The sequence below is a fragment of the Chrysemys picta genome, chromosome 12 (assembly GCF_011386835.1).
Source record: "Chrysemys picta bellii isolate R12L10 chromosome 12, ASM1138683v2, whole genome shotgun sequence".
Classification (NCBI taxonomy): Eukaryota; Metazoa; Chordata; order Testudines; family Emydidae; genus Chrysemys; species Chrysemys picta.
The window spans coordinates 3,443,674-3,465,782 of NC_088802.1; the positions used below are offsets into that span (position 1 = coordinate 3,443,674).

The window sequence follows — 22,109 nt, forward strand, 5'->3', positions numbered from 1 at the left end:
GAATCAAAATAAATTTTGAAATGTCAGAACTTCCCATGGAACAGAAATTCTGTTTCAACCAGCGCTACTGAAAACATGACACACGTGTTATCTAATGGCTCAGTAACCAGAAGGAAATTAAAAAAATTAAATGTGTTATTTTTTTTAATCTCTCACTCTTTTTTTCTTTTTTTTTCTTTTAGGGCGTATTCATGATTTTTGAATACATGGTGTTGGCAACACTGAATGTAGTTGAATGTTTCAAATACATTAAAAAGCGGATTTAACATGACACTCTGTAGTTCTGGATTTTAAATTTAATTGTTTAGATAACTCGTAGGAAGTTTTTAAATGTTGCGACATACAGAAATAATACAATTACACCTGTTATTTGTATTAGAATGGAGCTGATTAGATCGAGAACACCAGAATTTTGGCAAAGTTCCAGTCCCAATCAACCCAACATTGTGACTCTGATCTATTTCTCACTCATATCAGATCCTGTTTTGAAATGTTTAAAAATAATTTCTAACTATGATGGTTGAAGGAAAGTGTAATGGCATATTTTTGCCAATACTGTTGGCCTCTATAAAGTTTTCGTGGGCATGGAATGAGGGATTTTATGACCGGCTCTTTTATTTAGAAAATGCTTGTATCACTTCAGTGACTTGACTGACTTAATTCTGTTTATGACTGTATGGGGAAATATTTGTTTAAAGTCTAATCTGTACAAATGTAGGAGTTCAATATATTCACTATTTTATCTTTATCTACGTCTCTCCTATCTCCTTATATTTTCTCCTTTCCAGAACGGAAGGATCCCAGGGCCCAGCAAACACATTCACAACAGCTCAGCAAGGAGGCACCAGGCAGGCAGCTGCAGGCTGCTGCAGGAAGGGCGGAGGCCAGCTTCAGTCGGGGATAGACACATTTCTGAGCAAAGTGAAAATAAAAGTTACTTTCCTCTGTCTCGTAGGTGCCATGGCCGCAAGCAGTCAGGTAAAAGATCTCCAAGAGGCTGTTATCTGTTCCATTTGCCTGGCTTCTTTTAACGATCCGGTGATTCTCAAGTGCGGGCACAATTTCTGCCGATCCTGCATCACTCAGTACTGCAAGGACTCCAAAACCTCCCCTCCCTATTCCTGCCCTGAGTGCAGAGAACTGTTCGGGGAAGGGGAATTCCAGCCCAACCGGCAGCTGAGGAATGTAGTTGAAATAGCCAAAAAATTCCCAGAGCCGAGGGGGAAGAAAGCGTGTGAAAAACACGAGGAGCTTTTTGTGAAGTGGATCAAATCCCCATCTGTGTGGTGTGCAGAGAGTCCCGCAGTCACAAAGACCACGCCGTGCTTCCTGTTGATGAAGCTGCTGTGGATTACCAGGTAATTTTTGCATTTGGGACACAGCCCAGCCCAGACATGCTCGAACAATCAGAGCAGCCATCTGAGCACTATAAAACCAGCAACGTAATATAACTAGCTTCCTACAGTGACAAGGTAGAAAAGCAGAAGTGATTTCATACAGGAAGAACGTTGAGGAGACATGTTTTTAAGGCCTGCTCTGCATATAGTTTTTGTACTGATCTGTGGTGGGGAGGGCTGGGATTTTTTTTTTTTTTAAAACAAGAGTTATATCAGCAACATCCCCCCCCCCCGCCCCCGGTGTGAATACAAGTTGTACTGGTATAAAGGTGCCTGATGCCAGGAACGCTTGTTTCCCTTTCCATACAGGAATAAGCTACACCCGGTTATACAGCTGTAACTACACCCACGCTAGCAGGGCTGTATGGCTTTATTAGTACCAGGAGATGTAAAGCAGGGTATGATTTGTGCCCTAGAGCAAGGGCAGCCCCTGTGCAGGGAAAAATCCACACGGGGGCAGGAAACTCCACAAGTTCCAGCTCACAGAGTTTCCTTTTAATCGTTGCACGGTGGGGGAGCAGGGTTTGCTTCTCAGACACAATGGACAACGGCTGAGGGGGCCTGGCCCATTCCAGCACATTTCTTGAAATCTGCGGAGGCAGGAGTAGTGTGACCATATGTTCAAAATGAAGATCCAGGGTCCTGTTATCTGGGGGGAAAGAGGTGCAGGATCAGGGAGGAGAACATGCCGGCTTTGGCAACTGGGAAAGAATTATGTCCATTCCTTACCATCTCTTCCTCCTCAGCCAAGCAACACCCCCTTTCTCCTTCTCGTCCCTCTCCATAATAAAAACCAAGGCACGTTAAATTCTTTTATAGCAGGGAGTCTTGAAAATGTAACTGATGTACATTAATCACGATGGTGTAACGATGCGGTTCTGGCGGGACCCAACTGAGAGTGCCAATTCGGGACAAATTGCTAAAACAGGGCAGTTACAGCCCTAGGCTGGGGTTTTTCCACCTCTAAGGCAAACCAAACCAGCCAGACTTAGAGGACTTTGGTCTCACCCCACTGGCTAACCACAAGTCACACAAGCAATTCCCTTAGACACTCCAGTTTGCCAGTATCACCACCAGGGCCACTTGTTATGGGGATGAATGGTTATGAAAACCAATACCCCAGTAAAAGAAAAAAGGTTCTCTCGATCCCAAAGCCCAGTGTTTAGAGCACTCACCTGGGACATGGGAGGCCACAGGTTCAAGTCCCTCTTCCACCTGATGAGGAGACAGGATTTGAACAGGGATCTGCCACCTCTCTATGGGATATTCTGAGATAGGCTCCCTCCATCTCTCCTGCAGAAGCTGTTCCACTGGGGATAAATACTTAGAGAATCATTTGCAGGAGAGGGGGAGAGACTGCAAGCATGAGAATGACTCTATAGTCATGTGGTTAGAGCACTCACCCATTTTATTATGCATTTAATAGTCTAGAAAATATAAATAAAATGGGGGAAAGCCTCCAATAGCAACCAAAACTAAACCAGTTTTTCTTTTATTAGGAAAAAATTCAGATCCGTTTGGAGAGTTTGAAAAAAGAGAGAGACGAGATTCTGTCGTATAAATCGAGTGGGGAAAAAACAAGCCAGAAACTACTGGTAAGTGCTGTTCTTACTCAGAGGCAAATGTGCACAGGGACATTCAGGGCCGGCACCAGCCCACCAAGCATGTGCTTGGGGCGGCACCTGGAGGGGGACGGCGCGGCGGGGCGCTACGGCCTGAAAGCAGGGCCGCGACTGGGCTCGCCACCCTCCCGGCGGTGCTCTGGCCGCCGGGGAGAGCAGGGAGCCCCGGCCGGGCTCGCCGCCCTTCCCCCTGCCGCACGGGGTGGGGGAGGTGGCGGCGGGAGGCTTTTTTGCCTGGGGCAGCAAAAAAGCCAGAGCTGGCCCTGGGGACGTTATTGATACTCTGCTTAGTCTAACAGAAGAAGAACAGTGAGAAACTTGTTCCTTTCTGTGAAAGATTGTTACTTATTTATTCTCATTGGAAAGAAAAACTGTTCTGCTTTAATTGACTATAAACAGGAAAATGGAGCATTAAGGAAAGAGTTTTAATAATCCAAATATTTCCATTGATAATGTGAGTGTAATTTGTTTAGCTGACAGTAGTTTCTCCTTTAGTCTTTCAACTAGAGCTGGTTGAAATGCAACCACAAAAAAGTCCTGTAAGAAAATGGGATTTAGTAGAAAACAATTTTTTTCCATGGGAAAGTGTCTTTTGCAAATAAATAAATAAGCAGTTTTTTTTTTTTAACAGGAAATTTCAGAATGAACAAAAATGTTTATTTTCATTTCAAACTGAAGTTTTCATTTTGGTTTTTAAAAGCTGAGATTTTTTTTAGAATTTCAAATGTTTTTATCCCTTTGTTTCCCCATTTCCTCCCTTTAGCCACTGATACAATAACATGAATAATTTCCAGTTCTTTTTCTCCTAGATTTTCCTTTTTGCCAATTTTTCTAAAATGGAAGAACTTTTGAAGAGTTCCGGAGAGAATGGAATAAAAGGAACAAATGGGGTGGTGGTGGAAATGGACATTATTTTATTACATTTTAGGAAAAAAAGGGAAACAGAAATGTGAATTTTTTTCAAGTTATTTCATGATATTTTTCAAACAAAGTAAAAGTCCCATTTTGAACACTGAAAAATGGAAACAACTTTGAAATTTCAAATTTTTTTGCAAATTCCTCCCCCATTTTTTGGCTTTACTTTCAACAGCCACAACTGTTAGCATATAAGCCTGTTTGTTAACCTGAGATACAATTTTGGGTTTGACTTTAGATATTCTGACATCCTTACTAATGTGTGTGAAGGACAAAGACACTGTGTGTTGCTTCTGCCTGGCCAGATGGGTTTGTTAGTATGATGGGAACAGATAAGAACAGAGAAAGTGTTACAAGGTGACTTTTAAAAACTAACTTTATATTTGTGGATAATCTAAGCACTGTACCCAGATGTACAGACACTCTCTTTTCCCAACCTATGTATTATATACATTTTTAACATTAGCTTCAATAAAATTTTTAAATATGAGCACACACTGGGAGGCTGCCTGGCTCCTCTCTCAAGCCAAGGTCAAGCAACCAGTTAGGAGGGGCAAAGGGGAATGGGGGGGGGACACATAAGAACCACTAAAAACCAAAGAAATGCCGGGCCTTGGCCAGGACACAACCTCACCCCTCCCCTGGGGTACAGAAGAGGTGGGATGAAGACCCCAGACTCCCGACCCTCCAGAACGGAACATGACCACAAGTTGTAAGGGGAGTGACTAGGGGCGCACACTGCAGGTATATTTGGACCTGCTGAGAAGGAGGAAATGGGGAACGGGGACACAGGCAAGGCTCTGTGGTGTCGGAGCTGGGAAGGGGGATGTAATGATGCTCATTCAGGTGGGACCCAACTGAGAGTGTCAATTCAGGACAAACAGCTTAAAGCAGGGCAGTTACAGCCCTAGGCTGGGGTTTTTCCACCTCTAAGGCAAACCAAACCAGCCAGCCAGAGAGGACTTCGGTCTCACCCCACTGGCTAACCACAAGTCACACAAGCAATTCCCTTAGACACTCCAGTTTCCCAGTATCACCACCAGTGCTACTCATTATGGTTTTGAAAACCAATACCCCAGTAAAAGAAAAAAGGTTCTCTCGATCCCAAAGGACCAAGCCCCAAACCCAGGTCAATATACAAATCAGATCTTACCCACAAATCACGCTGTTGCCAATCCTTTAGAATCTAAAGGTTTATTCATAAAAGGAAAAAGATAGAGGTGAGAGCTAGAACTGGTTAAATGGAATCAGTGACATCCAGTAATGGCAAAGTTCTTGGTTCAGGCTTGTAGCAGTGATGGAATAAACTGCAGGTTCAAGTCCAGTCTCTGGAACATCCCCAGCTGGGATGGGTCCTCAGTCCTTTGTGTAGAGTTTGTAGCAAAGTCCCTCCAGAGGTAAGAAGCAGGACTGAAGACAAGATGGAGGAGCTGCAGCAGCTTTTTATAGTCTCTTGCCATGTGGTCTCTACTTTCTTTGTCCCAAGGACATCACATGGCATGGAAAAACCTCAGAGTTCTGTCCATAGGCATGTCCCTGCATATCTTGCTGAGTCACAAGGCGCATCTGCCTTCTCTCAATGGATCAGTTGTGTAGCTGATGGTCCTTGATGGGCTATCAAGCAGGCTAGGCAGAGCTAACACTAACTTGTCTGGAGTATCACCCAGAAGCACAGCACAAGTTTGAAATACAGACAGGGTAGAGCCAATATTCATAACTTCAACTACAACAATGATACACACATATAGAGAGCATAATCATAACCAGCAAACCATAACCTTGTCTTAGACACCTTATTTGACCCCCTTTATACAAGATTTGGTGCCATTACAGGACTTTGGTTGCAACAATGATCTGTACGGTTACAGATTTTGTCAATAACGTCACCAGGGGACGCGGGGTAAACACTCTGTGGCATGAGAGCTGGGAAGGGGGTCACGAGGTAAAGGTTCTGCGTGTCAGAGCTGGGAAGGGGACGTGGAGTAAAGGCTCTGCGGCGTCGGAGCTGGGAAGGGGGTCACGGGGTAAAGGCTCTGCAGCATCGGAGCCGGGAAGGGGGACATGGGGTAAGGGCTCTGCAGCGTCGGAGCCGGGAAGGGGGACGCGGGGTAAAGGCTCTGCTGGTGTGTAGAGCTATGGATATCCTTGCTTGGAACTAACCCCACCAAACATCGCATTGCCTGCACTTCGGACTTTTGGTCTCCTCCTTTCTGTCTGCGTGACAAGAACCTGGGGAGGGGCTAAGGGAAAAGCCTCGAACAATAACCACAACAGAATAGTGCGGGCAGCCACTAGAGAAATCTGCTGCCCCAGGGAAGGCTGGTCACTTAACACCTCACCAAACCCTACTGAAGTCATTGGAAAGACTCCTATTGATGTTGGTGAGCTTTGGAACAGGCCCTAGTGATATCGCTGCTCGACCTTGCCATGAAGAAGATTTGGGTTCTAAATATGATGTAAGTTTCTTGCTCCTGGGGTATCAGGAGCTAGAGTGCTCCAGAAATGGCATGAATTAGTGGGCTTGTGTCCAGTTCACATGCGCACGTTTCTAAGTGCCCTGCAGATGCAGATTTGTACATGCAAATAGGTGTCTTGCCAGCCACTCAATTTGTGCTCAGAATCCCTCTGTGGATAAAATTGGAGATTTATGATGTGACAAAATGTATATATCCTAACCTGTGCATTCAAAGCTCATCAGAGCAATTGTTGCTCTAATTTTAAATCCTGTTTTAGAAACATGGCCCTATTCACTAGGTGTATTTTGTGGAGAGCCTCTGTTCCCCAGTTCAAGTCTAGCGCTTCTGAATTTGGGTTCTGCTGTTTGCTCCCCAGAAGTAACCTTGCCTGTCCAGTCCTGGATCCCTCACCTGCTGTACTTTTTGTTGTTTGAAGGATCTGGTTTTCTAGATGCCACTGATAACAGAATATCCTAATAATGCAAGATACATTCATATTCTAAACACCCGTTAGGATTCTTGAAATTCCACTGGAAAATCGTCTGTCTACTGAGCATAGCGTTTGTTCTCCATAAAATATCAGGAGTTAAATTCTCTGGGGTTGCAATGACATGCTCCCGTGTGCATACATAAGGCTTTACAAAATGTCCCATAACTCACTCCATGTTCCTGTCCTTGACTTGTGCTTTCCCTGTTTGTGTCTCTTCATTTCAGAAACAGCTGGAAACTGGGAGGCAGAAGATTGTGGCTGAATTTCAGCAACTGCGCCAGTTTCTGGAGGAACAAGAGCGACTCCTGCTGGCCCAGTTGGAAGAGCTGAATAAGGAAATTGAAAAGGGGAGGGCTGACTATGCTGCCAAACTATCTGAGGAAATAGCTTCTTTCAGTTCCCTGATCAGTGAGATGGAGCAGAAGTGCCAGCTGCCAGCAAGTGAATTCCTGCAGGTGAGACAGTGTTAGAAACACCCCAGAACCTTTCTCAGGGCAAGAAAGTCTCCTAACCCTTCACTTTTGGAGTGTAGGATTGAATGGTCAAACATACAGTATTGCTAAAATATACATTATTTTTCCTGAAGGGGTTGATAAAATTCCCAGTAAAGTCAATGAAAATATACTTCTTGAGTACAATCAAGCCCTAAATGGAAAAAAAAATTGCATTTGAATTCTAGTCGGAGAAGACTCCTCCAGAAATGGCAGACTCCAAATTCTGTTCTCCCTGTCTCATAATGCAAGAACAAAGGGAAATTCAATAAAATTAGAAGGTGACAAATTCAAAACTGATCCACTGAACACATTTTCACACATCACGTAATTAGACTGTGGAACTCACTGCCACCAGATGTCGTTGAGACCCAGCATTTAGCAAAACTCAAAGTGATCAGCTATTGATATGGATAACACAGAATCCAGAGTGATATTAAACCTCATTCATCACTAGACTGAGCCCTCCGATTCCATGTGCCGGGTGGTTATTCAAAGAGCTAGTGTGCTTCCACGTAGAAACTTCCTGGGCCCAGATCCTGAACTTACAGCACTTTTCCAAAGGAGCAAAGGCAACACATTCAAAGTTTTTGTTTGTGTTAATAAATAACAAATAATTTCACTTTGAACCTCAAGTTATGAAGACAAAGTGAGTCCCCTCCAGAGCAGGAGGGATCCTTAGTATGAGATTTGGGACTGAATTTCCTTTTATCTTTCTCCTCTAGGACATCAAAGGCACCTTGAGCAGGTACGTGGCTCCTTCTCACTCTCCCTTTCACTCCCCAATGCAGGGAAGGGATTTTGGACATGAGACCTGGCTCCCCATGGTCCAGCAGTGCAGAGTGTGGGGCTGGTTCCCAATCTCCCTCTGTTAAATCTAATCTTGGGGCTGTTGTCATTCTGACTAGACTCCAGAATAGAGCAGCCTGAGACAAGAGTGATTGACCTACAGACTGCTCCAGGGACCAGCCCAGGGACCCTACCACATGCAGGCAAGGTCTGCTCACTCCCTGGGCTGCTTCCTACTCACCTCCCATAGGCTTTCTTCTCCACCCTTTTCTCTTATAGGGGTTAGACTAGATAACCCCTGCAGTCCCTTCTAGCCCTGTGATTCTAAGTACTCCCTTCCCCCAGTGCCAGGCTCCCAGCATGCTGTTCTTTCCCTGGGTTCCCTCTTTCCCGTTCAAATGCACAGAGGGGGGCTGCAGACTTTCTCACTGCAGCCAATTTCTGTTGCCAGCTTCCTGGCTTTATACTAGCCCAGCCCCCACCTGCTCAGCTGAGCTTCATCGTCCAATCAGGGGTTGCTTTTCTGGCCTAAACCCCTCATGTGTGGCCTGTCTCACTAATCTCCTCTTTCTCAGCTTCCTTCACTCTTTTCGGGGGCTGATGTGGGCTGAACACCCCACCACAGATGTATTAACAGGAGTGTCATATGTAAGACACAGGAGGACGTTGTTCCACCCTTCTTCTTCGAGTGCTTGCTCATATCCATTCCATTAGGTGTGCGCGCGCCGCGTGCACGATCGTCGGAAGATTTTCTACCCTAGCAACACCGGCGGGTCGGCTGTGGAGCCCCCTAGAGTGGCGCCTTCATGGCGCTGAATATATACCCCAGCCGGCCCGGCGCCCCCTCAGTTCCTTCTTACCGCCCCTGACGGTCGTTGGAACTGTGGAGCGCGGCATAGCTGTCCTCCACTCTCCCTAGCTTAGTTAATTATTCGCAGTTATAGTTCTAGTGTTTGTAGTTAAAATAGTTAAATAGTTTTAAAGTTGTTAGATTTGTTATTATAGTCCAGGGGACTAAGGGGGTCGTCTCCCTCTTTCTCCCCCGGCCGCGGGCCCGGGCTCATGCCCAGAGCTCCCGGCTTCAAGCAGTGCGCCTCCTGCGCTAAACCTATGCCCACGAGCGACCCGCACGACTCCTGTCTGAAGTGCCTGGGAGAGTCCCACCAAACAGATAAGTGCAAGATCTGTAAGGCCTTCAGACCAAGGACCAAGAAAGAGCGGGACTTTCGGCTCCGGCAACTCCTGATGGAGGCGGCACTTAGCCCGGACACTCCCTCTACGAGCCAGGCCCCGGCGCCTAGCGCCTCGGTGCGCAGTGCCCCAGCAGCACCGGCAATGCCGACAGCGCGGGTGGTGTCAGAAAAACCTCCCCGGCACCGGACCTCGTCGGCACCGCAGCAGGTACCTCGACGCCGGTCATTATCCCCGGGGCATAAAAAAGCCCATAAGACGGGGACCTCTGTGCCGAAGACGCCGGCTCCCCCAGTGCCGGGGGTAGAGCCGAGTGCGCCGGCGGAGCACTGGAAACAGGTGCCTCCAGCACTGTCGACTCCGGCACCGAGGCCGTTGAGTCCGGTGCAGATAGCGTCTCCACCGAGACCGGCGATAATACAACTCCCGTCGACTCCGGAGACCTTCGTGGCGGCGAGAGACTTGATAGCTCTCACGGAGCCGGCACCGCCTCAACCACTGGCACCGACGGCACCGTTGACTCGCCCGGTCCAGTCAAGGGGGAAACCTGCCTTGATGCGCCCTCCATCACAAGGGCTGGAACCTCGGCACCGGTCCAGGTCCAGAAGCAGGTCCCCACGCCGCTCGCAGTCCCGGCACCGAATATCACCTCGGCACCGGTCGTACTCGCGGCCAAGATCCTCATCGCGGCACCGTTCTACGTCTCGGCACCGCTATGATCGTCGGCACCGATCAACGTCGAGACGTAGTTCTCGGCACCGCTATGGTCGACGCTCGACGTCGAGAGGCCGCTCCCGGCACCGGGCATACTCCAGGTCCTCGTCGAGGTCCAGATCCGGCTCCCGGCACCGACGGGGTCATCGGCACCGATCGCGGTCCCGGCACCGTTCGCCGGCACCGCGCAGAGATAGATCATCTCCGGACCGGTACCGTGCGGCACCGCAGCCCACGGGGATCGTTTCGTCTCTTTCGGCACCGCCATGGCCGTCAAGATCAGTGTCTCGCTCCTCGGAGGACCTGTCGAGATCGGCATACCCCCCTCAAGGGCAAGCCGAGGAATGGAACTTGGGCCATTGGCAGGAGATGGCAGAGGACCACTCTCATGGCCCATCTCACTGGTCGTTTTGGACCCCGTGGGCGTACCACCAGGAGCAAGGGGCTCCAATACCATCGACCTCTCGCTCGGGTCACTCGGTTAGAAGGGCCCCAGAATCCACCATCTCTCGGCCTCCGCCAGGGGGCATGGAGGCTTCCGTGTCCACGCCACCTGACACCATAGACCCAGGTACAGGTGATGCTCCGGCCCAAGAGCAGGGGGATCAGGACCCCCCCTTGGATCCAGTACCACCGGAGGCATCCTCCTCCTCCTCTCCGGATGAGGCAGTGGCGGGCACCTCATGTACAGGTCCCCCTCCGATAGATCTTCGGGCTCACCAGGATCTCCTGCGTAGGATGGCCCGTAATATGGACCTGCAGGCGGAGGAGATAGTGGAAGTGCAGGACCCTATCGTGAACATCCTCGGAGCGGATGCCCCATCGAGGGTGGCGTTACCCCTGATCCGCACGATTCAAACGAATGCGGATACGATATGGCAAACTCCTGCCTCTATCCCACCCACAGCGAGAGGGGTGGAAAGGAAATACTTTGTCCCGTCTAAGGACTACGGGTACTTGTATACCCACCCCCAGCCGTGTTCACTGGTGGTGGCATCAGTGAACGCACGAGAGCGCCACGGCCAGCAGGCTGCAGCGCCTAAATCAAAAGAGGCTAAGCGGCTCGATTTGTTTGGCCGTAAGGTTTACTCAGCCGGAGGGCTGCAACTTAGAGCGGCGAACCAACAGGCGCTACTGAGCCGCTACAATTTTAACTCCTGGAACTCTATGGGGAAGTTTAAGGAGTTGATTCCCCAAGAGTCCAGGGAAGAGTTTGGAGCCATGGTAGAGGAGGGTAAGAAGGTGGCTCGGACCTCCTTGCAGGCCTCCTTGGACATAGCAGACTCGGCTGCGAGGACCCTGGCTTCGGGTATCGCTATGCGGAGGATCTCCTGGCTTCAAGTTTCGGGTTTGCCTCCGGAGCTGCAGCAAACCCTACAGGATCTGCCCTTGGAGGGACATGGATTGTTCTCGGACAAGACGGACTCTCGCCTGCAGAGCCTCAAGGACTCGAGAACAATCATGCGCTCCCTGGGGATGCATGTTGTGGGCCCTCAGCGCAGACCATTTAGGCCGCAGCCTCAGCGCTTCTACCCCCCCCCGCCTCGTCAGAGACAAGACTCGGCCCGGAGGCGAGGGCGAGGTGGTAGGAGAAGGTGGACCGGCCCTCAACCTGGCCAGAACCAGGGGCCACCTAGACCACCTTCAGGCCCCAGGCAAAACTTTTGAAGGTGCGGTCGAGGACGGCGCCCCAGTCATCCCCCAGGATCCAGCCCCCTCCTTTCGGGATCGTCTCTCCCACTTCCACCGTGCTTGGTCCCTTATAACTTCGGACCGTTGGGTCCTCCGCACGGTGGAAGGGGGATACACTATCCAGTTTTCTTCTACCCCCCCCTCCCACCCCCCTTCCCCGTCCCTCTTCAGGGACCCTTCTCACGAGCAACTTCTTATACAGGAGGTTTCTACGCTCCTGGCCTTGGGGGCCATAGAGGAGGTTCCGATAGAGTTAAGGGGCAGGGGATTTTATTCCCGTTACTTCCTGATCCCCAAGTCCAAAGGAGGTCTGCGGCCCATCTTGGACTTGCGCGGACTCAACAAATTCGTAGTAAAGTTGAAGTTCCGCATGGTCTCTTTGGGGGCCATTATCCCTTCCCTCGATCCTGGAGACTGGTTCGCCGCCCTCGACATGAAAGACGCATACTTTCACATCACAATTTACCCACCTCACAGAGGCTTCCTGCGATTCGTGGTAAACACGGTGCACTACCAATTTGCAGTCCTTCCCTTCGGCCTATCCTCGGCCCCAAGAGTGTTCACGAAATGTACGGCTGTCGTGGCAGCGTACCTTCGTCGACAAGGGATACAGGTGTTCCCGTACCTAGACGACTGGCTGGTACGCAGTCGCACCAAGGAGCAAGTTCAAGCTCACGTCCACAGAATAGTGCACACATTCAACGAGTTGGGCATCCTACTCAACAAGGACAAATCCACTCTAGAACCTACCCAGAGAATAGAATTCATCGGCGCAGTTCTAGACTCCAGACGTGCACAAGCCATCCTGCCAGACAACCGCTTTGGCACCATCAAGAACCTCATTCAAGGGCTCAAGGCCTTCCCAACTACCACGGTGAGGTCGTGCCTCACCCTGCTGGGTCACATGGCTTCCTGCACGTACGTAACCAGGCATGCCAGACTTCGGCTTCGCCCACTTCAAACCTGGGTGTCATCAATATACCGCCCACATCGGGACAGCCTGAACATGGTGGTCACGGTCCCGAACTCGGTCCTGGCCTCCCTCACCTGGTGGCTAGATCACAATGTGGTCTGCGAGGGGATGCCATTTCACGCCCCACAACCCTCTCTGCACCTGGTCACAGACGCGTCATCTCTGGGTTGGGGCGCCCACCTCAACGAACACCATACTCAGGGCCTGTGGACTGCACCCCAGTTAGCCCTGCACATCAATGTTCGGGAACTGATGGCGGTGCGCCTGGCGTGCCAGGCATTTCTCAATCTCCTACGTGGCCGTTGTGTGTTAGTTCTCATCGACAACACCACGGCCATGTTTTACATCAACAAGCAAGGAGGAGCACGTTCGTCAATTCTATGCCAAGAGGCCATTCGCCTGTGGGACTTCTGCATCGCCCACTCAATCCATCTCACGGCATCGTTCCTCCCTGGAGTCCAGAACACTCTAGCGGACCGACTCAGCAGGTCCTTCCAGACGCACGAGTGGTCTATCCGTCCGGACATCATACATTCCGTTTTCCAGAAGTGGGGGTTTCCCCAGATAGACCTGTTTGCATCTCGAGACAACAGGAAGTGCCACGTGTTCTGCTCCCTACAAGGTCGAGCTCCGGGCTCCCTCTCGGATGCGTTTCTCCTTCCCTGGAAAGACCACCTGTTTTATGCCTTCCCTCCGTTTCCTCTGGTCCACAAGGTACTGCTCAAATTGCGCAGAGACCAGGCACAGGTAATTCTGATCGCTCCAGCGTGGCCGAGACAACATTGGTACACCACACTGTTGGAGCTCTCGGTTCAGACACCGATCCCGCTTCCAATATGTCCGGATCTCATCTCTCAGGACCACGGCCAGCTGCGTCACCCCGACCTGCAATCACTCCACCTCACAGCGTGGCTGCTCCATGGTTCACCCAGGCAGAGCAGCAATGCTCGCACTCTGTCCAACAGATTCTGCTGAGCAGTAGGAAACCCTCAACACGCACCACGTACCTGGCCAAGTGGAAGCGGTTCTCCTGTTGGTGCGAACAACGAGCCACGTCCCCGTTGCAGGCACCCATTCCTCTCATTTTGGAATATCTCCTCTCCCTAAAACAGCAGGGGTTGGCGATATCTTCAATTAGAGTTCACCTGGCCGCTATATCGGCCTTTCACCCAGGGGAACTCGCGTCCTCGGTATTCTCTAACCCGATGGTCGTTAGATTCCTCAAGGGCTTAGACCGGATGTACCCACAACAACGTCAGCCCGTCCCGACGTGGGACCTCAACCTGGTTCTCTCCAAGCTCACAGGTCCTCCATTCGAGCCACTAGCCACCTGTTCACTTCTGTACCTATCCTGGAAGACAGCCTTCCTCGTAGCCATCACCTCAGCAAGGCGCGTTTCTGAACTCAGGGCGCTTACCTCTGAGCCCCCTTACACAGTTTTTCATAAGGATAAAGTGCAGCTTCGTCCACATCCTGCCTTTCTCCCTAAGGTGGTTTCTACATTTCATATCAACCAGGACATATTTCTCCCGGTCTTTTATCCCAAACCACATGCCACTCGCCAGGATCAACGTTTGCATTCCCTGGACGTACGAAGGGCCCTGGCCTTCTATATTGACCGCACAAAGCACTTTAGAAAGACGACGCAACTCTTCGTTGCAGTGGCCGACCGAATGAAAGGCTCACCGGTCTCCTCACAACGCCTATCCTCCTGGATTACGTCTTGCATCCGGACTTGCTATGACCTGGCAGGTGTCTCAGCACCGCACCTCACCGCTCACTCCACGAGGGCCCAAGCCTCCTCGACTGCTTTCCTGGCACATGTTCCGATACAGGACATTTGTAGATCGGCGGTTTGGTCATCAGTCCACACATTTACAGCTCACTATGCACTAGTGCAACAGTCCAGAGACGATGCTGCATTCGGATCAGCGGTTTTGCACACAGCAATGTCTCACTCCGACCCCACCACCTAAGTTGGGCTTGGGAGTCACCTAATGGAATGGATATGAGCAAGCACTCGAAGAAGAAAAGACGGTTACTCACCGTTGTAACTGTTGTTCTTCGAGATGTGTTGCTCATATCCATTCCAAACCCGCCCCCCGTCCCCACTGTCGGAGTAGCCGGCAAGAAGGAACTGAGGGGGCGCCGGGCCGGCTGGGGTATATATTCAGCGCCATGAAGGCGCCACTCTAGGGGGCTCCACAGCCGACCCGCCGGTGTTGCTAGGGTAGAAAATCTTCCGACGATCGTGCACGCGGCGCGCACACACCTAATGGAATGGATATGAGCAACACATCTCGAAGAACAACAGTTACAACGGTGAGTAACCGTCTTTTCTTGCCACGGTGAGGCCTCAGCTGGAATCCTGTGTCCAGTTTTGGGCACCGCACTTTCAGAAAGATGTGGAAAAATTGGAGACAGCTCAGAGAAGAGCAACAGAAATGATCCGAGGTTTAGTATGGATGAGCTGGGAGGAAAGGTTGAAATAAATGGGTGTGTTGAGCCTTCTCTTCTCTAGACTAAGGGAGACCCTGCTAACAGTCTTCAGCTATGTCTGAGGCTGTTCTACAGAGAGCGGTGATCAGTTGTTCTTCAAGTCCGCTGAGGGCAGAACAAGAAGTAATCAGTTTAATTGGCCACAAGGGAGATTTACATCAGTGTGACGGGTTCCTGGGGCGCAGCCTGGACTGTGGGTCTGCTGAGCCCTCCAATTCCCCGACCTGGGCTGCCTCTTGACTGTGATGCTGATGTCAAGCTCCAAGCCTGACAGGCCCTGCGCTGACACAGACACCTACGGGCAGGGACCCGCCCAGCTGTGTTACATGAATCCTCTCCCAACCATTGATGAACCAGCAATAGAAGGCGTCAGCCAGTTCCCCCCAGACAGGGCCGGCTTTAGGAAGTGCGGGGCCCGATTCGAACAGTTTTGACGGGGCCCCGACAGGGATGACTTAAAAAAAAAAAAAAAAAAAAAAGTTAAAAAAAACACATGGAGCTCGTACTCACCGGCCCGCGCTCCTAGTCTTTGGCGGTGGGTCCTTCACTCACTCCAGGTCTTTGGCGGCACTGAAGGACCCGCCGCCAAAGACCTGGAGCGCCGCCAGGTGAGTAAAAATTAAAAAGGTGCCTCTAGCCAGGGAAGGGATTCTCTGCCACTTGCCCCCCACTCCGGGCGACCCTGCCACTGGGCGCGGGGCCCTCTTAAGCGCAGGACCCGATTCGGGGGAATTGGTGGAATTGGCCTAAAGCCGGCCCTGCCCCCAGATCCAGCCCTGCCCCCCAGAACTGCACCAACTCACACTGCTCAAGGCTCCCTCGGGCAATGCAAGTTCATTCAGTAGTTTGCCGTCCCTCAGTGTGGAGTGGACACACACTGGCCTTTGTAAGCTGAGAACCCCTGTGCTAGTGGACTGACCATTCTATGTATCCAAAGAACTAGATAAGAACATAAATTATTTTTGAAATGGGTTAGTGGGTCTCACGCCAGGTCCTGGTACGATGGGTATCTACATCACCACAAGGATTGTCACTAATTGTCTCCCTTAAATGGTGTACAGGATATAAGTCAGGGGATCCTGCTTACCCACACTCACAATACAAGACCGAGGGGACGTTCAGTGCAACTGATTTATCACAGCACCGGCTCCGACTTTCTCATTTCCCTGTGGCTGTTAGACCCCTGCTCGGCCCCGGGCCCTGCCCCCACTCATCCCCTTCCCCCAAGGCCCCGCCTCTTCCTGCCCTGCCCCGCCTCTTCCCACCCTTGCTCCTCCCCTCCCCCCAGCACCTCCTGCCTGCTGCTGAACAGCTGATCCCCGGTGGGTGGGAGGCAGAGGGAGGAGCTGATCGGCAGGGCCAGCTAGCGGGCGGGAGGCACTGGGGGGGAGGGGAGAAAGCTGATCTATGGGGCTGCTGGTGGGTGCTGAGCACCCACGATTTTTTTTCTGGAGTTGGTGCCTCTGTATCACAGGTCCCTAAATTTCACCCCGTTGTTCCTGTGTTCAGCCCAATCACTTGAATTTGACTAAATCCTAACGTGTGTTGACTAAAGCACCTTCCAGAAAGCCAGTCAGTCTAGATTTAAAGACATCAACAGACAGTAACTCCTCACGCTCCCTAGAAGTGGGGGGGGGGGCAGCGGTGCCCAAACCATGGCCCCAGCCCTGGTCTGCTTCTTCCCCCGAGACCCCGCCCCCTGATCGTCCTCTCCACCCCCTCCCCCCATCACTTGCCTTTAAGGCAGGTACAAAGGCAGAGAGCAGAGCTCTCCCACTTTTAAAAGTGATGGGGCCATGGCCCCTGTGTTCTGGTGCCCGTCCAGAGATGGAGAATCCACCACTTCCCTTGGCAGTTTCTTCCAATGATTAATCCACCCGCACTGTTAACAATGTCTGTCTGATTTCCCATTGGAATTTCTCTGGCTTCAGCTTCCCGCAATTGGTCCTTGTTGTGCCTTTGTTTGCTAAACTGAGGAGCCCTTTAGTACCAACTCTGTTCTCCCCATGACGGTATTTATACCCCACACTCAAGCCCCAGGGGTCTCTCTGTGCAAGGCATTTTTACCAGCCCTCAAATCAGTTTTGTGGGTCTTCTCTGCACCGTCTCCAGTATTTCAACGTCCATTTTAAAATGGGGACACCAGAACTGGAGGCAGTTTTCCAATATCGGTCTCACCAGAATGAAGGGGAAGCTTGTAGTGTCCAAGCTGGGATTGGACCTATTCCTGGGGCAACAGAGACTTTAATCCTCCAGGGTCTGCTGAGCTACAACCATTCACTGGAGTAAAACACATGTTAGTAAAACACAAATATGACCGAACTCCACAGCGAGTAACACTGGGTTGTTCTTCAGATGTGAGAGGAAGAAGTTTCAGAACCCAGTGGCCTTTTCTTCTGACCTGAAATGGAGAATCTGGGAATCTTTTCAAAGAAATGCACCTCTGGAGACCATAATGAAGAAATTCACAGGTAATAAAGGTTTCAGAGTAGCAGCCGTGTTAGTCTGTATCTGTAAAAAGAACAGGAGTACTTGTGGCACCTTAGAGACTAACAAATTTATTAGAGCATAAGCTTTTGTGGACTACAGCCCACTTCTTTGGATGAATATAGAATGGAATAAATATTGAGGAGATATATATGCACACATACAGAGAGCATAAACAGGTGGGAGTTGTCTTACCAACTCTGAGAGGCCAATTAAGTAAGAGAAAAAAGACTTTTGAAGTGATAATCAAGCTAGCCCAGTACAGACAGTTTGATAAGAAGTGTGAGAATACTTACAAGGGGAGATAGATTCAATGTTTGTAATGGCTCAGCCATTCCCAGTCCTTATTCAATCCTGAGTTGATTGTGTCTAGTTTGCATATCAATTCCAGCTCAGCAGTCTCTCCTTGGAGTCTGTTTTTGAAGTTTTTCTGTTGTAAGATAGCCACCCGCAGGTCTGTCATTGAATGGCCAGACAGGTTAAAGTGTTCTCCCACTGGTTTTTGAGTATTATGATTCCTGATGTCAGATTTGTGTCCATTAATTCTTTTGCGTAGAGACTGTCCGGTTTGGCCAATGTACATGGCAGAGGGGCATTGCTGGCACATGATGGCATATATCACATTGGTAGATGTGCAGGTGAACGAGCCCCTGATGGTATGGCTGATGTGATTAGGTCCTATGATGTAAAGTTGATCGAATGCTAATCAGTGAAAAAGTGTCTGTGTGTGGGTCTGTCTGTGAATTATGTGTTGGTTTCAAAGGGTTTCTCTACACAGCAATTAAACACCTGTGGCTGGCCCATGTCCCCTGACTCCGGCTCACGAGGTTCGGGCTCGGGCTGGAGCCGGGGCTCTGTGACCCCCTCCCATTGCAGGGTCCTAGAGCCCAGGCCTCTGCCCAAGCCTGAGCATCTACACCGCAATGAAACAGCCCCAGTGCCCGAGCCCTGCGAGTCCAAGTCGAGTGTGATGGGCCAGCCACTTGTGTGTAATCGCTGGTCAAACATCTGTGGGTCTGTCGTGTAACCTTAGGTCATGTCCTTAGTTTTTAATGTTTGTGGTTAGTTTTTAGTGATGTGTGTAATGGTTTGTATTGGTCTGAATTGCACTTAACTTCCTTTAACTAGAACTGCATAAAGTTTGTTTTCTTTTCATTTTGCTTTTGTGTTAGAACATTAACAATGTGAATATATCCCTAACCATGACAACCTGACATTTCATCTTTTTCACCCTTTTCTTCCTCTAGACTCACTGTCATCTATACCTCAGTGGGACAAAGGTAAATTTCTGGGATCAAAGGGGGAGTGAAAACTTCCTTATGAATTATGGTGGCTCATTGGCAGCACCATAGTTCAGGTTTTGTTTCAAGTTTGCATTTGACAGGAGCTGAGCAACATATTACTGGTGGCTGCCCAGATCTTCCCTAAAAACAGAAAAGTCGATTATTTCCTCTCTTAGACTTTGTAACTAGTGGTTGGGTTAACCAGATGGGCTGGGGTGCAGGAGAGGAGGTGAGCAGTGGATCTCCGTAGATCTAAGAATTTAAAAATGAGCCTTTTGGAAAATCAGAGAGGAACATCTCACCTCATTTTCAGAACTCTTTATGCCCATACATCACATCCCCTGGCAATATTATTATTATTAGCAAATGCACAAGTGGTACAATGAAGAATGGGAAAATTCAACATACAAAAATAGACATTTCTGTTTTATCCCTACTTTATATGTCAAAAGAAAAAAATGTCAAAATGGGTTAGGTAGACATTACCTATTAGCAGACATGCCAACTCTCACGAATTGAGTGAGAGAGATGTGATTTCTGAGTAAAATTAAGCCTCACTCATGATCTCATGATAGAACTCTCAGCTGTGGCTGAAAAAAAATCCCGACATTTGAGAGTTCTAAAAATGAGGCTTCATTTTACTCTGAAATCCTGTCAGCTGCCCTGGGCGCGGCTGGGGCTCCCGCTGTCACCACCCCAGTGCGGCTGCTCCCTTGCCTAGGGAGGGTTAAGAACCCCAGGAGGAGCAGAGGTGATGCTGGGAGGGGTTTATTATGGCCTGGGGGTACAGGGGAGCTGAAGTGAGCGGGGGGCTGATGGGCTGGGGGGGCTGTATTGCTGGTGGGTTCTGAGCAGATAGGGTGAGTGCTGGGAGGGTGAACTGAGGGCGGTGGGGTAGGGGTGCTGAACTGATGGGGCGGTGATGATGGGGACTGGGGGACTGAATTGGGGGGATTGGATGGGAACAGAACTGATGGGGTTTGGGGAACAGGATTAATTGCTGGGCAGGAGACGGGCAGATGTGGCGGTGAGAGCTCCTGCAGCAGGAGCCAAAATCCCCTTCTCCAGGACATGTGGGCGAGTGGGCAACACTGATTGTCACATGCTCACACCCTGGGGAGGGGCCAGGGGAGTTCAAACATCAAGAGACTGACCTAAAAACGACAATAGAATCCTTTAAACATGTCATGATTGTTGGGCCAATCTCATGAGATTTGATCCCTTGAAGTTGGCAATACTGTATTAGCCATTGCATAGCCCTGGGGCCAGCAGTGAGAAGTTTGGAAAGTTCCCGATAGACCAGCACAAGCCGAGCAGCCGTTCAGTAAGTGTGCGGTGTCCTCACCCCCCCGCAGCTACACACAGTCCTGGGGGGCCAGGGGGGTCTCTGTAAAAGCAGGTTTTCTAGTGCTCAGCTGGCTGATCGTTGGGGGGGGGCTCTGCAAGGAGACAGGCTATGCAGAGTCGCATCATTGGACAGGGGGACGTTGGATTCCCTGTAATCTGGTGGGAGCCTCCTATGATACCAGGGTCTCTAATCACATCTGTGGGGAGAGGTGGGTGCAGGTGGGGAAAGATTCCAGGGTCTGATTGTCAGGCCCTTTTGTGCTGCTCCGTCAGAGCAAAGGGGCCTTAATGTGCCTGGAAACAGACCCCAGAAAATAGCTCCAGTGCAAGGAAACCGCCCCCCCGCATCCGTGTGAAGTTGGCACAGGGGCTCCACAGCAACTCTGCTCCCAACTGTTATTGTAGGAGTGGGTTGGGGGCCATGCTGGGGGTCAGGGCCATCCCTAGGGGGGTGCGGGGTCTGTGGTGGAAGTGACGGGAGTGACAGCGACAGCCAATCGCACCGGCCCGTGGAGCCCCCCAAAGCGCAGGGCCCAGAGCGGTCGCCCCGATTTGCCCTCCCCAAGGGACGGCTCTGCTGGGGGCAGAGACAGGAGGCATCACACTATGGCTGCTCTCTGCTTTGCAGCCCTGAGGCCCCTGTAACGAGGGGCCAGGGAGACTAAAGGAAGGACACAGGTGCCTTAAACCCACCTCCCTCTAACCCCCCTTGTCTTTCCCCCAAGCACAAGGATGGAATCACTGAGACTCAGACGCTGGGTCTGGGGGCCTGGCTCAGCTGAGCTGATCCCTTCACTCTGTCACTGAACTGGCTCTGTCGGGGTGTGAACCCCCCTGCCCATGGCTGAGATCTCAGCGCTGCTCCCCAGGCAGAGCTGGGTAAATCCTGGAGGCAGGAGGTTGCTTGGTTCACTCCCCAGCTGGGGCAGGTTCTGTTACTGACACGATCAGACCCTGCCCCAGGGCTGAGCTCTGCCCCTCACGCTCTGATTCTCTCTCTGCAGCGAACGTGACTCTGGATCCAGACACGGCCCATCCCCGACTCATCCTGTCTGCGGATCGGAGAAGTGTGAGATGGGAATGCAGACGGCAGACTCTGCCCAACACCCCTGAGAGATTTGACACTGAGCCCTGCGTGCTGGGCTGTGAGGGATTCACCTCGGGCAGACATTACTGGGAGGTGGAGGTGGAGTTGGGGGGAGTCTGTATTGTGGGGGTGGCCAGAGAGTCTGTGAGGAGGAAGGGAGATATCGATTTTACCCCTGAGCAGGGGATCTGGGCTGTGATGTGCAGTGAGGATGGGTGCTGGGCTTTCACGTCCCATGTGCAGATCATCCCCTTGTCCCCGAGCCGGGCACCCCACAGGATCCGGGTGTATCTGGACTATGAACGGGGGCAGGTGATGTTTTTCGATGCTGGTACCGGGGACCCGATCGTCACTTTCCCGCCGGCCTCTTTCGCCGGGGAGAGACTCCGCCCGTTCTTCTGGGTCGTTGCTGGTACTGCGCGGCTCCTCTAGCCCCCACCCCCTGATCTCTATGATCTGGAGGACTCAGCCAGTCTCCTCCCCGCACAGACAGGGCTGGGGGGGTGACGCTCTAGCCGTAGCTCTATGGCTGTGGAGGTCTCTGTGAGGCTCTAGGCTGGTCTCTATGCTCCTGGGAGGCCAACACTGTGTGCAGTGGGGGGGGGATCCCACCAAGGACGGAGGGAGCCCCCCGTGGGAGGGACCCACTCCCCACCCAAGGGCCAGGGAGAGACCC

The 22,109-nt window shown here is 51.0% G+C and overlaps 1 pseudogene; it reads left to right on the forward strand.

Moving 5' to 3' along the window:
• Positions 1-164: 164 nt before the first annotated feature.
• On the forward strand, positions 165-22,104 carry LOC101947286 (tripartite motif-containing protein 10-like; annotated as a pseudogene).
• Positions 22,105-22,109: the final 5 nt, after the last annotated feature.